This window comes from Drosophila melanogaster, chromosome 2L, assembly GCF_000001215.4.
Source record: "Drosophila melanogaster chromosome 2L".
Taxonomy (NCBI): domain Eukaryota; kingdom Metazoa; phylum Arthropoda; class Insecta; order Diptera; family Drosophilidae; genus Drosophila; species Drosophila melanogaster.
This window is the reverse complement of record NT_033779.5, coordinates 16,191,688-16,204,175: the sequence shown is the minus strand read 5'-3', so window position 1 is coordinate 16,204,175 and position 12,488 is coordinate 16,191,688. Positions and strand designations below refer to the sequence as shown.

At 38.0% G+C, this 12,488-nt stretch overlaps 3 long non-coding RNA genes across 3 annotated transcripts, besides 1 other annotated feature; 2 read left to right on the top strand and 1 right to left on the bottom strand.

Moving 5' to 3' along the window:
- Positions 1–699: 699 nt before the first annotated feature.
- lncRNA:CR44736 (long non-coding RNA:CR44736) lies at positions 700–1,066 on the bottom strand. The gene has a single exon (NR_124305.1). It is a non-coding gene; the product is annotated as a long non-coding RNA:CR44736 (long non-coding RNA).
- Positions 1,067–7,930: 6,864 nt separating this feature from the next.
- Positions 7,931–8,331, top strand: lncRNA:CR44735 (long non-coding RNA:CR44735). Its single transcript, NR_124304.1, has one exon. It is a non-coding gene; the product is annotated as a long non-coding RNA:CR44735 (long non-coding RNA).
- Positions 8,332–8,854: 523 nt separating this feature from the next.
- lncRNA:CR44734 (long non-coding RNA:CR44734) lies at positions 8,855–9,176 on the top strand. The gene has a single exon (NR_124303.1). It is a non-coding gene; the product is annotated as a long non-coding RNA:CR44734 (long non-coding RNA).
- A 2,927-nt stretch (positions 9,177–12,103) lies between these two features.
- Positions 12,104–12,165: a mobile genetic element.
- Between the last annotated feature and the right edge of the window lie 323 nt (positions 12,166–12,488).

The following is a 12,488-nucleotide window of genomic DNA, read 5'->3' as shown; positions in this document are numbered from 1 at the left end:
CTGCCTTTGTGTGCGTTGCGGGCCATGTGTTGGCTTCCGAGACAAAATGGCTTAAGTAGTCACTTTTTGTGCTTATGCCCGGACTTTGGTTTAATTAATTACGAGATTAATGTGACTGCACAGCGTGTGTGCGCGTGTGTGTGTGTGTGTGAGTGGTTGTGCGTCTGGTCGAGGCAATTGCTAACCGTACATATTTCGCTGAAGGTAGGACATTCGGACGTTTGGCCAACTGCGTGTGACGCCGTCGTAGATGAGTTCATACTACACAACATCGAGCCAGTAATTACATTCACACCCCACACATTTGTCATTAACGTTGTGGCTGCGGTGTGAGTTGGGTGCTTATTGGGGGCTGGACAACATAACCACATAAATGTTTATGAAGGCAAGAAATTTTGCCAAAATTGGAAGGCTAAGGTAACCAAAGAAGAATAATTGAATTACTTTATATGTCTAATGTCAATTATAGCATCGCAGCTATGTATATAAGTTCCTACAATGTTCATATTTCAGCTTTTTAAATTTATTTCAATTTATAAAGCGAATGGTGACAAAAATTAGAGCAAACAGAAAATCTGAATTTAAAGGGAATTTAAAAGTTATAAACCAAGTTAAAATTCTGATATATATTAAAGTTGATGAAATTTATAGTCAATCAAATTAAAACATTTTTAAATTGGATTTAATGAGTTAAAGATTGATTCCCAATTCGTAATATTATTTATTGCTCTCGTGTCCTTTATTTACAGGATCTCAATTGCTTTTTTCGGTAGACGTCAACATTTTAATTAATCCCCTGGAATGCTCAATTTCATTGCGGTTTTGTCAGTCGGCTTGTTAACAATCATCCAGATAGGGACTGCCATGGCGCATTCCTCTGTCACTTTTTCGGTTTTCCCTCACTTCCTATTAGTGGGCTCCATTTTAACTGACATATGTCAACACTCATTAGCTCAACGTTTCAGTTCAGTTCCATGGTGTTTTTGTTGGTATTACTATTGCTACTGTATTTTTTCGATGATTGATAGGGTCTGTTATTCAAATGTGTGACACACGAAAAACATGACATGAGAGCTTTAAACTCATGTAGATGAAAACATAAATTTTTCGATATTTTATGGCGTGGAATGGGTTGCTGAGATGGATCGAAAGGCCGCTAGGAGTCTACTTTACATTCAAATGGCGTGCCAGGATAGGAGTTCCTCTTCCAGCAGAGTCACTTTTTTATGTGCGTTAAAGAGCCTTTCAACTTGCGATATGTAATCCTTTGATTGATGCTCGGCAACGTCAAAGCACCGTGCACACACACACACGCCAAAACACAAAACCTTTGCGCCCATCGTCCTTGGTATTTGGTCCTTGGTACTTGGCACTGCAGTAGTACTAGCTACCAAAATCAACGCCTATGCAAATTTGCCGAAGGACCAAGGTGAGAGAAGAGTGATTGCGGGATGGATGGATAAACCCAGGGGCGGGCCAACGAGTGAGACGAGTGTTAGACATATGATGACAAAGACGATTTTCGCATTTTTCCTTTTTGATTAGCCTCCACAACTGCAGTGGCTTGCGAAGCCGAAGCCTTGCAAGGATACGAAAGGCGCTGGAGCAGGCCTGCTTTTTGGACGAGCTAAAACTGAAGCAAAGTTCAGGTAGCTGTAACTGTATGCCCAACCGTAAACAGTAGCCACAAAGCAAGGCGTTTGATGTGATTTTCTCGATTGAAGGCTCACAGGATACACCTCGAATCCTGCAGCTTCCATTGCCATCTATGACGAAACAAAGCTGCTGATGGACCGGCATAGAAAATCGAAAAGTGGAAGCCAGGTAACTAGACACACAGACAGTTCGGTTACACCGAAATTGTTTGGTGTAACTTTTGTATACCGTCGTTTTTAAAAATTCGTTAACGTATATCCGAATTGTTAGAAATCCTAGAAATTAAGTCCTAGAAATTAAGTATTATAAAGTAACGGGTTAATGATAGCATTCTCCCTTGTTTATAATTGCATTGACGAACCTGCCAACCCACAAAAAGTCGTTCTTAAAGCTTACCCGCTTCGCTGACCGCATTTTGATATCTGCAAAAAGCCACTCGACGTTGTCCCCGAAAGCCACGAAATGCAAATTGAAATCAATTAGCTAATTATGGTGCATTGCAACCGCAATCCGAAATGACGGGCGGCTGGGAGGCGCTGATTTTAAAGTCGATGTTAAATTTTCCTATCGATTAACCGGGCTTAGCCGAAAGGACTGCACTTGAAGTTCATAGGTTAAGCCGAAAAAGCAGGTATTTTTGGGCAAAACAACGCTATTTCCACTATGCAAATTCGAAACTCCTTATCCGAAGTATTCGCCAATGAGCTGCATAGTGAATTCCTATTTTCCCCACCTGTTGGGTAATTGAAATCCCGCAGAGGCGGGGAACCCGATGGAATCGGTAGGGGTGGTGTGACCAGGTGGGTCCTACTTTGCACTCTTGCGAAAATATTATTGAAGGATTAAAGTTTAAACTTTTAAGTGCAAAAACACTTCAATTCAATTGTGTGTGGGCTTGGTTGTGCGTCGCTGTTTGTTAGTTAGTTAGTCAGGAGGGCCCGTTGGAGGCGTGTGGCCAGGCGCACTTTCAGCCAGGAGTGGTCTGAAAACTTTTCGTTGCGGTTGTGTTGGCACCTTGGCCACAGAGTTGCATTTGCCCCTGTTGGAGTTTCGACTCACAATGTGTTGCCTTTGTGCTATTAATGTTGAACAAATGATTGCCACACAACCCATATGAACGGCTATAAAAAGTCTAATTATATAGTTAAAATAAGTACAAAATTTATTTTAATTTAAATTTTAATTAATTTGACTGCCGAAAGTCTCAATAACTATAGCCAATCTTTCCCTGTTACTTAACTTGTTAGCTACAATGCATTTTAAAATGTTTTTTATTTTTATTAAATATAGGAATTTATCAAAAAACCTTTTTCTTATGTTTACCGTTTTTGACATACTATAATCTTCAGCGTTCGCTAATAAATGAAATAAGCCCTACCTTAAGGAGCATAATGCGCGACAAATAGGGTAGGAAAAGATAATCGCCAGCAAAAAGCAAAACGGCTGAAGGAAAACAGTTGGTTGACACAAGCAGCATAATCGGGTGGGGGTTTCTGGCCATATTTCGCCATGGGGAAGCTAACCTCTTTTTCCATTCCATCATTGACAAGTGGCCTTTAAATGAAGTGAAGAAGCCGAAGTTGTTGCCGTCTTTTGCAGCTGACGACATCGTCGATGGCGGAAAAAGGGGAGCCGTGGTAAAGGCCTGGCTCAAAACGGCGTCCTTGAACACTCGTTGTCGGGCTGTAAGGGCCCCAGTTTCTTCTATTCGCCGGTCCTTGTTCCTGTGCCATTGCCCATCGTTGTCTTTCGACACATTGAAGGAATGCCGAGCGTGGCCATTTCTCCTGCAACTTCGCGTTCAACAATTTAGTGTGCATTTTCCCATTCTACTTCTTCCATTTTTAGCATTTTCCACTTCTCCGAAGTTTTTGCCACGACTTTCACCCGAGTACCCGGGGGGCGGTCCGCGTTTAAGTGATAATCCTGACTTATGCTGCGAATAATGTTGCTAAACTGTTGACTGCACTTTCACTTTAACTTTCCTCTTCACTCCTGCTAACTTCAAGTCCGCTAAAACTACCCCCCTTTTATTTCCCTTCTTAAAAAAATACAAATAGATATGAACATTTTTATTCCATTAATCCATTTTGGTGAAGTAAACTTATTTATTCTAAGGATAAAAATTATTAATAGGTTTGTTTCCTTCACGAATGTCTTTCTTATAGTTTCGAAATTCTTGGTGAGCATCCTACTGTTTATGTACTATGTATTTATTTCCATCTAACATGGTATAGACACGCATTGGCCTCCGACTGCTGACATTTCGGGGCCACGAATGCCAGTTGCTTAAATTCCAGAAATACTTTGACTCTTCCTTGCTTCCGGCATTTTCCAGACCCTGCCGCTCCTTTTGTGGTTTTCCCCCTTGGGCTTATGCAACTGAACTGCTCACGTTTTCGTGAATTGATTTGCGAGCGTTTTTGCGGTGAAGTTGGGAGTTCGCTAGTCGGTGATTGTATTGGGGGTCACAGGTCACCCCTTTGGTCTTTTCGTAGTCTTTTGGCTCCTCATTCATAATGAATAATTTCCGCACGAATTGAATTCAATGGCCAAATGGTTTTGCCGGCTTGTGCCGTTCCTGCCTAATGGCCATTATTATTATTAGGATTATTATGATTACGATTACAACCGAGCATATTATCGTACACTTCTCTGGGTCCTTTTTTTCCCCTTTCAATAGTTCTTCATCACGGTTTCTCGTAGTTTGGCTTCCATTTCATTAGATTGACATTCGATGGCAAAAACTCTATTTATTGTTAGTTAATTCATGATTTATGGCGTTTTTAATTATTGCGTAAATTACTGAAGAAAGAAAAAAAAATATCGGGCTTGGTCTACATAATTTGATTAATGGATAACCTGTATTCCAGTTTTATAGAGTTTAACGATTCTATTTAATGCAAGTGCTTCCAGTATTCGAGACTCTTTAAAACCCATATAAAATTAACTATGTCTGCAATGTTCATTGAAATGACACTTAAATTCGTAAAAATTGTAATATCCCATCATTGCTAAAGCATTTTATTTAAAGCAATTTCGCAAACAATATTTTTATTAATTGGCTAATAAAAGCGATGCCAAAAATCAACACGAAAGAAAATGCGAAATCATTGACTACCATATTAAATTAAAATGCGTAAAGCGGCGAACAAAGCAAGAAAAAAACCTATTGAAAACCAAATGGGAATTATCAAAAGGCAAAGTCCGAACCAAAAGCTTTTATGTACTATATGAAAATCTTGTTGCAAAAACAACCCACAAAAGTAAACAAACGATATAGCACACATACATGGAAGCATTAAGCCAACTGCAATCAAATTTGGCCAACAAAAACTTGGGCAATAATAACTGCATTTCGCCATTGAATGTTATTGCATTAGTTTGTCGGCAAAAAAGGAAGAAAAACCAACAACAGGATACGCCGAGAATGTGGAAAATCACATTCAAGCGAAAACTTTTTACTAAATGACACTATGGCATAACAATTGCATTATCCGCTTTGATCTTTGATTGGGTTTTCTTCTATTTTGCGGCTGCCGCTGTGTTCCATTTTGTTATCCGAAATCAAATTAAATTCCTATTAGGGAATAGTGACATCATATTTTTTTTTATAATTAAACAAAAAAAAAAAAAAAAATCCAGAAGACTTTGAGTATATTTATAAAAATAAAACTAAATGAAATACTTTTCTATTAAAAGTTTGATGATCCAAAGTATAAAACTGTTTACCATAGACATTAAATAGTGAAATAATTAAAGTTGTAGCTCTACAAAAAGTTATTTAATTTTTATACTAGAATCGAACAAAATCCTGAGTCAATCTTTGCATAATTTTGGTTCGTCTGATTCGTTTGTTTGGTTTTGGCTTTGATTTTACTTCTATCCGTTCTAATTCTTCTTTTTTTTTTATGGAGAACTGCAATGCTAACCATGATGACGATGGTAACCGAATTCCGGCCACGAAGTGACAAACGCATTCAGCAAATACATTTGTTGGCCAACAAAAATGTTTGACACGAATTGGATAGCTACTTCTCTCGAAATATCCTTCTCCCAAGCATGCGCAGTATGGCATTTTTCAAAAGTAGAACACGAGAGAAACACTGCAATTCACCATACAAAATCAACAAGTGGTTGCCGGTTTGCAAGAAAATATTTTGGAGCCATGGAGAAATGTTGGGGAAATAATTATAGCACTGCTTGTTTGCTGAAGGGGAAATGACTTATTGAGGAGTGTGTTGAGTATTGCCTTGCTGACTCGGAATTTCCCCAACTAAATCTGACACAAGAACTGTGTATTAGCAAGCAGTTTTTTTATAGAACATAAAATAAATTTACTTGTCACCATATTTGTAAATATCTTGCAGTTTCATGCATTACGTTTCCATGGGTCCAGGCAACGAATCACACTTTATATGTATCCGTCAATCCGTCTTCAAAATTTTAGGAGCATAAGTTATAAGGGTGTTGGTACTCTTTTGCTTGTCTAGATCTTCTTCGAACTTGCAAGGTTTATGAAACTCGAAATTTGACTATACAGTCACCACTTGTCCATTTTAAATAATTTTAACTGTAGAGTTGTCACTTCTAAGATATATAATTCTACGAGTAGTTATCCATCCTCCTGATCTAGCAATTTCCTTCCACGAGTCAAAAAAAAATTTGAGCCCCAGACACGTGAAGGTGTCGTAACCTCCTGGTCGCAAGTCACGTGAAAAATAAATCGTAAAAAGAGCAATGCGAAGCCCTTTGTGAGTGCCATGTAGTCAGGAGTTAAAGCTGCTGCGTGCAAAAGTTTTGCGAAATGTAGCGCATATAATTGCGTAAGATGAGTATGAAAGCGGAAAACTTGTTGCATACTGCAAGGCGTTTGTGGCTAACGGATTGCGTGTCAAGTTTGTGCGGCTCTATGTGTTAGTCGAGGATATTCTGGGACATTCTCGGTATTATAACGTTTTACGAGCCAACGCGAAATCCGACGAACCCTTTTAAGGCGAAGCCATTTTATGATACGTTTAGCTCCTTACATAATAAAATATGAGCTTAAATAAATACTTAACGGGGTGTGGGAATCGTTATTTAACTCAACGTCTGCATAACTAAATGATAATTATTTCTCCCATCAAATACAATTATATGTTCACTTAAATTAAGACAACTGTACTTGAATAAAATAAAAATACAATGTATATATCTTAATAAGTGAACGCCACTGAGTGAAAACATATTGTTTGTATTCTCTATACTCCAGACATATGTATGGCCAGAGAAAAGCGGAAGAGATATGCAAATCTACTTGTTTATAGGGCAACAATTTCTAAACTAATTTAATATGGCCTGCCCAAAACTTGCACTCCCCTCTCTGCCCAACGTACTTGCATCATAAAATATATGCAAAATGGAAGGAAAACAAAACAGAACTGCAAACTAACCAAACGGAATCATAAACCCAGGCCCAGAAACTTTTGTCATCATATTGTTGTGACCATAAATGAGTAAAATGTTCAAACAGGCATTTTCTCAATTCCTAGTCATACCAAAATCTGACCGAGTATGATCAATAAACCCAAGAGCGTGTAGCCAAAATGGCAAATAATTAGGAAACTCAGGCCCAAAGGAAAGTTTGGGTAGCTCATGTAAGTGTGCGTGCTTTTCATTGCCCCACAAATATTGCCAAAATGCAAGGGATACATCTCAAATTGAGCATATTATCATTGCCTTCGCATTGAGTAAATATTTATGCTTTGGTACCTGACTTAATTGACGACAATATTGCCAGTACAGTCTGGTAATTTGCACACTAAATAAATATTTATAAATAATTAGGCAACGACAAAAGGAATTGGGCAATAAGTGCTGTGTGTTGTCTTGGAAGTCATTACTAATTTACTATAATCTAGCATTTTATGCTTAATCCCAAATGAAACTAAAATCAAGTTGTCATGATTATGCCAAGTAGGTAAAAATCAACGTTATCTTGAATCGTGACGAAATTAGAGCTAGCTTCATAATTTTAGCATTTGAACTGGCATTTGCATTAAGTGCTTTTTCATCCAGGAAGTGGATGAACTTTGAACCCAAATTTTATGATATGTGAGACTTCAAGTTAAAACAGTTGTAAGTGCATCCTAAGTGGCAACAATTGTACTTACTTGAACATCTGTCAGGTCAGTATTCCGGACTCAGGAAGCTCTTCATAAATTCCAAACAATTGTTGGCGTCTTGGTCGAATGCGAACAAAGGGCAGCCATTATCATTGTTTGTGTCTGAGTGCTTAGATAAAGCCGGGTCAATGGCCATCAGGCGAAGTTGGTCGAACTTTACATGTTCTCTGCAGCCGTACATCATAATTACCCGAATGCTACTGCAGTCATAGAACTCTCGGCTGGTTGAGTGCAAATCAAATCACAAATCAAAGTGCCCAAAAACCCCAACATACAAATTTAGTTTCGGGGAAAATGAGATGATGATGGCCCGAGCATGGAAATGGACAACTAGGATGGTGGCCAAAACCCAAATCCGAACTGAATGAACCGGCGACATGTTTGTAATTAGTACTTCGCCATTGGCACTCTGATGGAATGTCCTATGTCCTTTGGACATCACAAATTTGAAGAGAGTTCGACTCCACACGTCTTTCACTGCTGGGAGGCGAAATATGTGGGTTGCCTTACTGCAGTTTGTGTGGCAAAACATCAAAATTAGTTGAAAATTTCGCACATTCCGGTCAACAGCCATAAAATTGCTTTACACCAATTAGAATCGCACGAATTTAAATCAGAGAGTATGGCTACATTATTGAAGCTGGTTGGAAAAGTTACATTTTGGCTTCTGTGAATGATAGATGGAATGACCCAAAACCGGTTTTAAGTTAAGTGAATTAAAGAGAGAGATAATGTGGCAAATGTCCTTAATAATTCAAAATGTATTAAATCATTTCATAAAATATCGAAATATCATATACACCCTGATCTGGTGAAGAATAATTTTTGAATTCCACGCCGAACAGAATGTTGCTTCAACTTTATTACCTTCAGTCAGAGAAATTACATCACTTGGCTATCAAAAATTCAGCTCGGAAAAAATTGAATTTACCTTTACCTTTGATTTCGTATGAATCAAGCAGTCAAATAAATTTAAGTTGACTGCCAAAAATCTCTTTCCTTGCAGCTTTTAAATCAACTCACGTGCCGACGAAAAATGAATTTGCAAGCGAATGAAAGAAGTTGGAAGACCCACTGGGAAAATCGTAAAAGGAATTCATTCATCAAGGAATTCCAGTCAACAAGTGCGTAGAACTCCCTTTAGCAAAGAAAAGAGAATTAATGCAATGCATCGAAATAAATTAACATAAATCACACTGAAAGTTTAATGCACGACAATTGAGTCTCGCCATCAACTATCGAAGGGCACAAACTCGATTATCTCCACTTTACAAGAAATCAAATTCATTCAAAGATAAGAAATTGATTTATCAGCGAAGGAAGTCAATCAGCAGCAAATGCCGGGAATGTGATAAACAGTCTATGGATTCAGTTCAGATGCAGTTATTCTCAGATTTGCTTTCTTAAAATTATAGTGAAGACTCGTTTATGCCATGCAATGTAAAGCTTTCTTGTCTTTCATTTTAATACATGAAAATATACATATTCTGAATACTTGTATATAGACACAGTCGATGGAGATTGTTGTTCATTTTACATTCCAAATTATTCCATTGAATAGCTTAAATTCGCTTGCAACCTATATATTTACTTAAAAAATCATTTATTCCCTTTTCCAGATTGTTGAAGCAAACCAATTCCATGCAAAGTTCATGAACATCCCCACATTGAAATGCAATCATTTCCGAATGAAAATAGCTCATCAAGAAAAAGTATGAGTACCGGGTATCTAATGGCCGTAAAACTAACTTTCCAGCGAGTGTTGGCTTTTTAGTTACAATCCCAGCCACCGCCGGCTTACAACTTTGCATCATTCTTTTTCATTTCGCATGAGTACATAGATGAATGAAATGAATGGATTGTTGTGCCGGCTTCTGTCGTTTGGCTGAGTGCCTGCTTTTGCCTTAGCTTTAGTTCCTAGTTGAGCAGGCCTTGGTTCTTGCCTGCATGCACTGAATGTTGCCAAGTAGTCAAGCAGTCAGTTGGCGGCCTGTTAAAGCGGATTTGTGCTACTCTTGGCTCCGATGTCATGCACTCTGCACCAGCAGCCTCCATACTTTTCAGTATTCAGGATACTGCAGCCGGAATGGTCGCCCCGGTGGCGTCAACAGCTTACATTATTTATTTTGTTTTATTTTTCATCTGTTTCCAGTCTGGCATGGCACATGGATTTGCGGGCGGAGACTGGGACCCCGAATGATGATAGATCAAGTATTTATAGAATGTCGTTTTGCATTTCTCTTTCCATTGATTTTTGTTTAAGGCTTCGCTTTTATTCAAGTGCTGAAAGTGATTTTCTTGCTTCTTACCGATTTTTAGATTTCTTAAATGTTTTGTTTTATCTTATTAGATATTCAATCCGCTCAAATGTACAAAATAGCTTGCAAAAGCGAAAAAAGTTTATTAGTTAGAAGAAGTACAACACGCAAAGGGTTTTTACTAAAAGTTTAAAAAATATCAGCAAGGATAATGTTTTCTGGCCAATAACGAAACTCCATGGCAGGGGTTTGCAGAAAATTAACGCAGGGGCACGAGGGAATCCCGTTTAATAAAGGACGCACAGATATAAGCTTAAGCCGCCTTTTCTGAAGTATCCTGCGTGGCTTGCCACCCGTCGTTGTGTCGACATTTTGAAAGCATTTTCCAAGTTCGCATTCTGATGGAACGTGAAGTTCTATTCGATGTTCTTTACTTGCTTGTATATTCGCTCTTTTGTTATTTTTTTATTTTTTTTTTGGCTGTCAAGCAGGATATTACACCTCGGATTTTGCCGCTGTCTTTCACTTTCGCCTGCTGTGACATATTTCTATGGCCATTTCCCCTTCCTTTCCATGCTGCGACAGAGCAGACAGACAATTTTTTTTGGCTCATTCCTTTGTTTTTTCTGTATTTTTTGTTTTAATCTTATAAGCAATGTCAGCGTGTGCTCATGCCACAAATTGTTGCATATATCATCCCAGTGCGCTTTATTGTTTTAATATGTTAAATCGTAAGTTTTGCGGAATTTACATTCCTTAATATGTGTAAGTTATGAGAGCATTTTGTATGCAAGGCAAAGTATCTATTAAGAATTTTGTATTTCGTTAACTAGATCTAACAAAACGTCTTTTTAAGATGGAGATTTGCAAGATTTAAGAAGAATCTTTATTTTTTTTTACCACTGATGTATAAAATATAAGTGTATACATATTTCTGCGTCTTTTATCGAGAAGTTCTTCTAATTGACATTCCTTTGGTGGCGTAATCCTAATTTTCATACATTTATCAACACTTTTTGTGGTCCTCTGGCAAATGTAATTTATATTTCTGAGCGAGTCTGTCTGCCTTTTTTTGTTTGCTCATCCTCTGCGAAATTTCGCTTGATTTTTTCACCGTACATCCGGCGGGTAAATAAGTATTTGCAATGCGCAGCCCACAACCAAATTAGCCGTTTTCTAATGAAACACAAGGATTCGTTTTGGGTTGTGTCTGTGAGCTTCTGGGTCTATCAGCACTGATAAAAGTACAAAAGATAATGCCGGGGGCAAAATTTCTTCTGCCCACACTCCCACAGATATCATACACACATAACTCACCGTTGATTTTGGAGCACACTTTGCCCCCTTTTATGGGGGCTTTCCTTTTTTCCTTCTCTGTTTTTGTTTGGATTTAACCCACGCTCCGTTTGTAGTTATGTTCTACGTGTGGTTAATCGCAAATGAGCAGCGCTATTCCTTGTAACCATAATGAGGCCAATTAGGCTTGAGGCAAAAACTAAATGCTGTGTGCAGTTTGTGTAATGGGCCGCCTAACAATGCGTAGACCCTGCGTATGTATAACTCCCATTTTGTGCCCCTTTTGGCTCAATTACGGATGTGGCAAACGGCTTTACATCTCTTTCAAGCGATATTCTGGCGATATTCCGACGTCCTATAGCTTTAAGTCGCTCCTTGTCAGTCATTCGGTGCTTGGATTGTGATGATGTTTTGCAGACTTTGTGGCGGCTGCAACTGCAATTGCCCCAGCACCATTTTATGGCTCCATTTGCATTGGAAGTTTTCTCCAAGTGAATGCAATTCGAGTTTTCCAATTTCTTTTTACACTTTATGTTCTACCAAACTTATTTCGACAGTGGTCCTTATAATGCTGGTAATTCGGTTTATATTTGCTATGGTAGTAATTTTTGATAATTTCCCATAATTATGTTACATAACTAAAGATATAAAAGTCTGGAGATTTACTGGTCATCTAATAGTATAAAAACTAGAACAAATTTACTTCTGAAAAAAAATAAATATAGTAGAGTACTATAGTAGAGTAGCTCGACTATCAGATACCCGTTACCTTGTTTGTGGGAGTGCAAGTCTTATTTTTCCATATTTGTTTTGCAATTGGCACAAAATTAAATAAAATGAATAAAATATTCAAAAATATTATTAGTTTTGGCGTTGCAGTTCGAAGCGAATCTTGTATACCAAGTAAAGTGTATAATTACAAATTTTAAAAAGAATTCAAAATATTAAAACCTATTTGCAGGAAAATAAAACGGGGAGGCCAAGATATGTAAAGCCGCTTTCAATTATATACATAGTATGAATTTCATACCTCGTTTGAGTTTCAAGAATTGATTAATCACTAATGTTCTGTTGATCCTGATTATTGAAGAACACCATTAGGGTCATATGC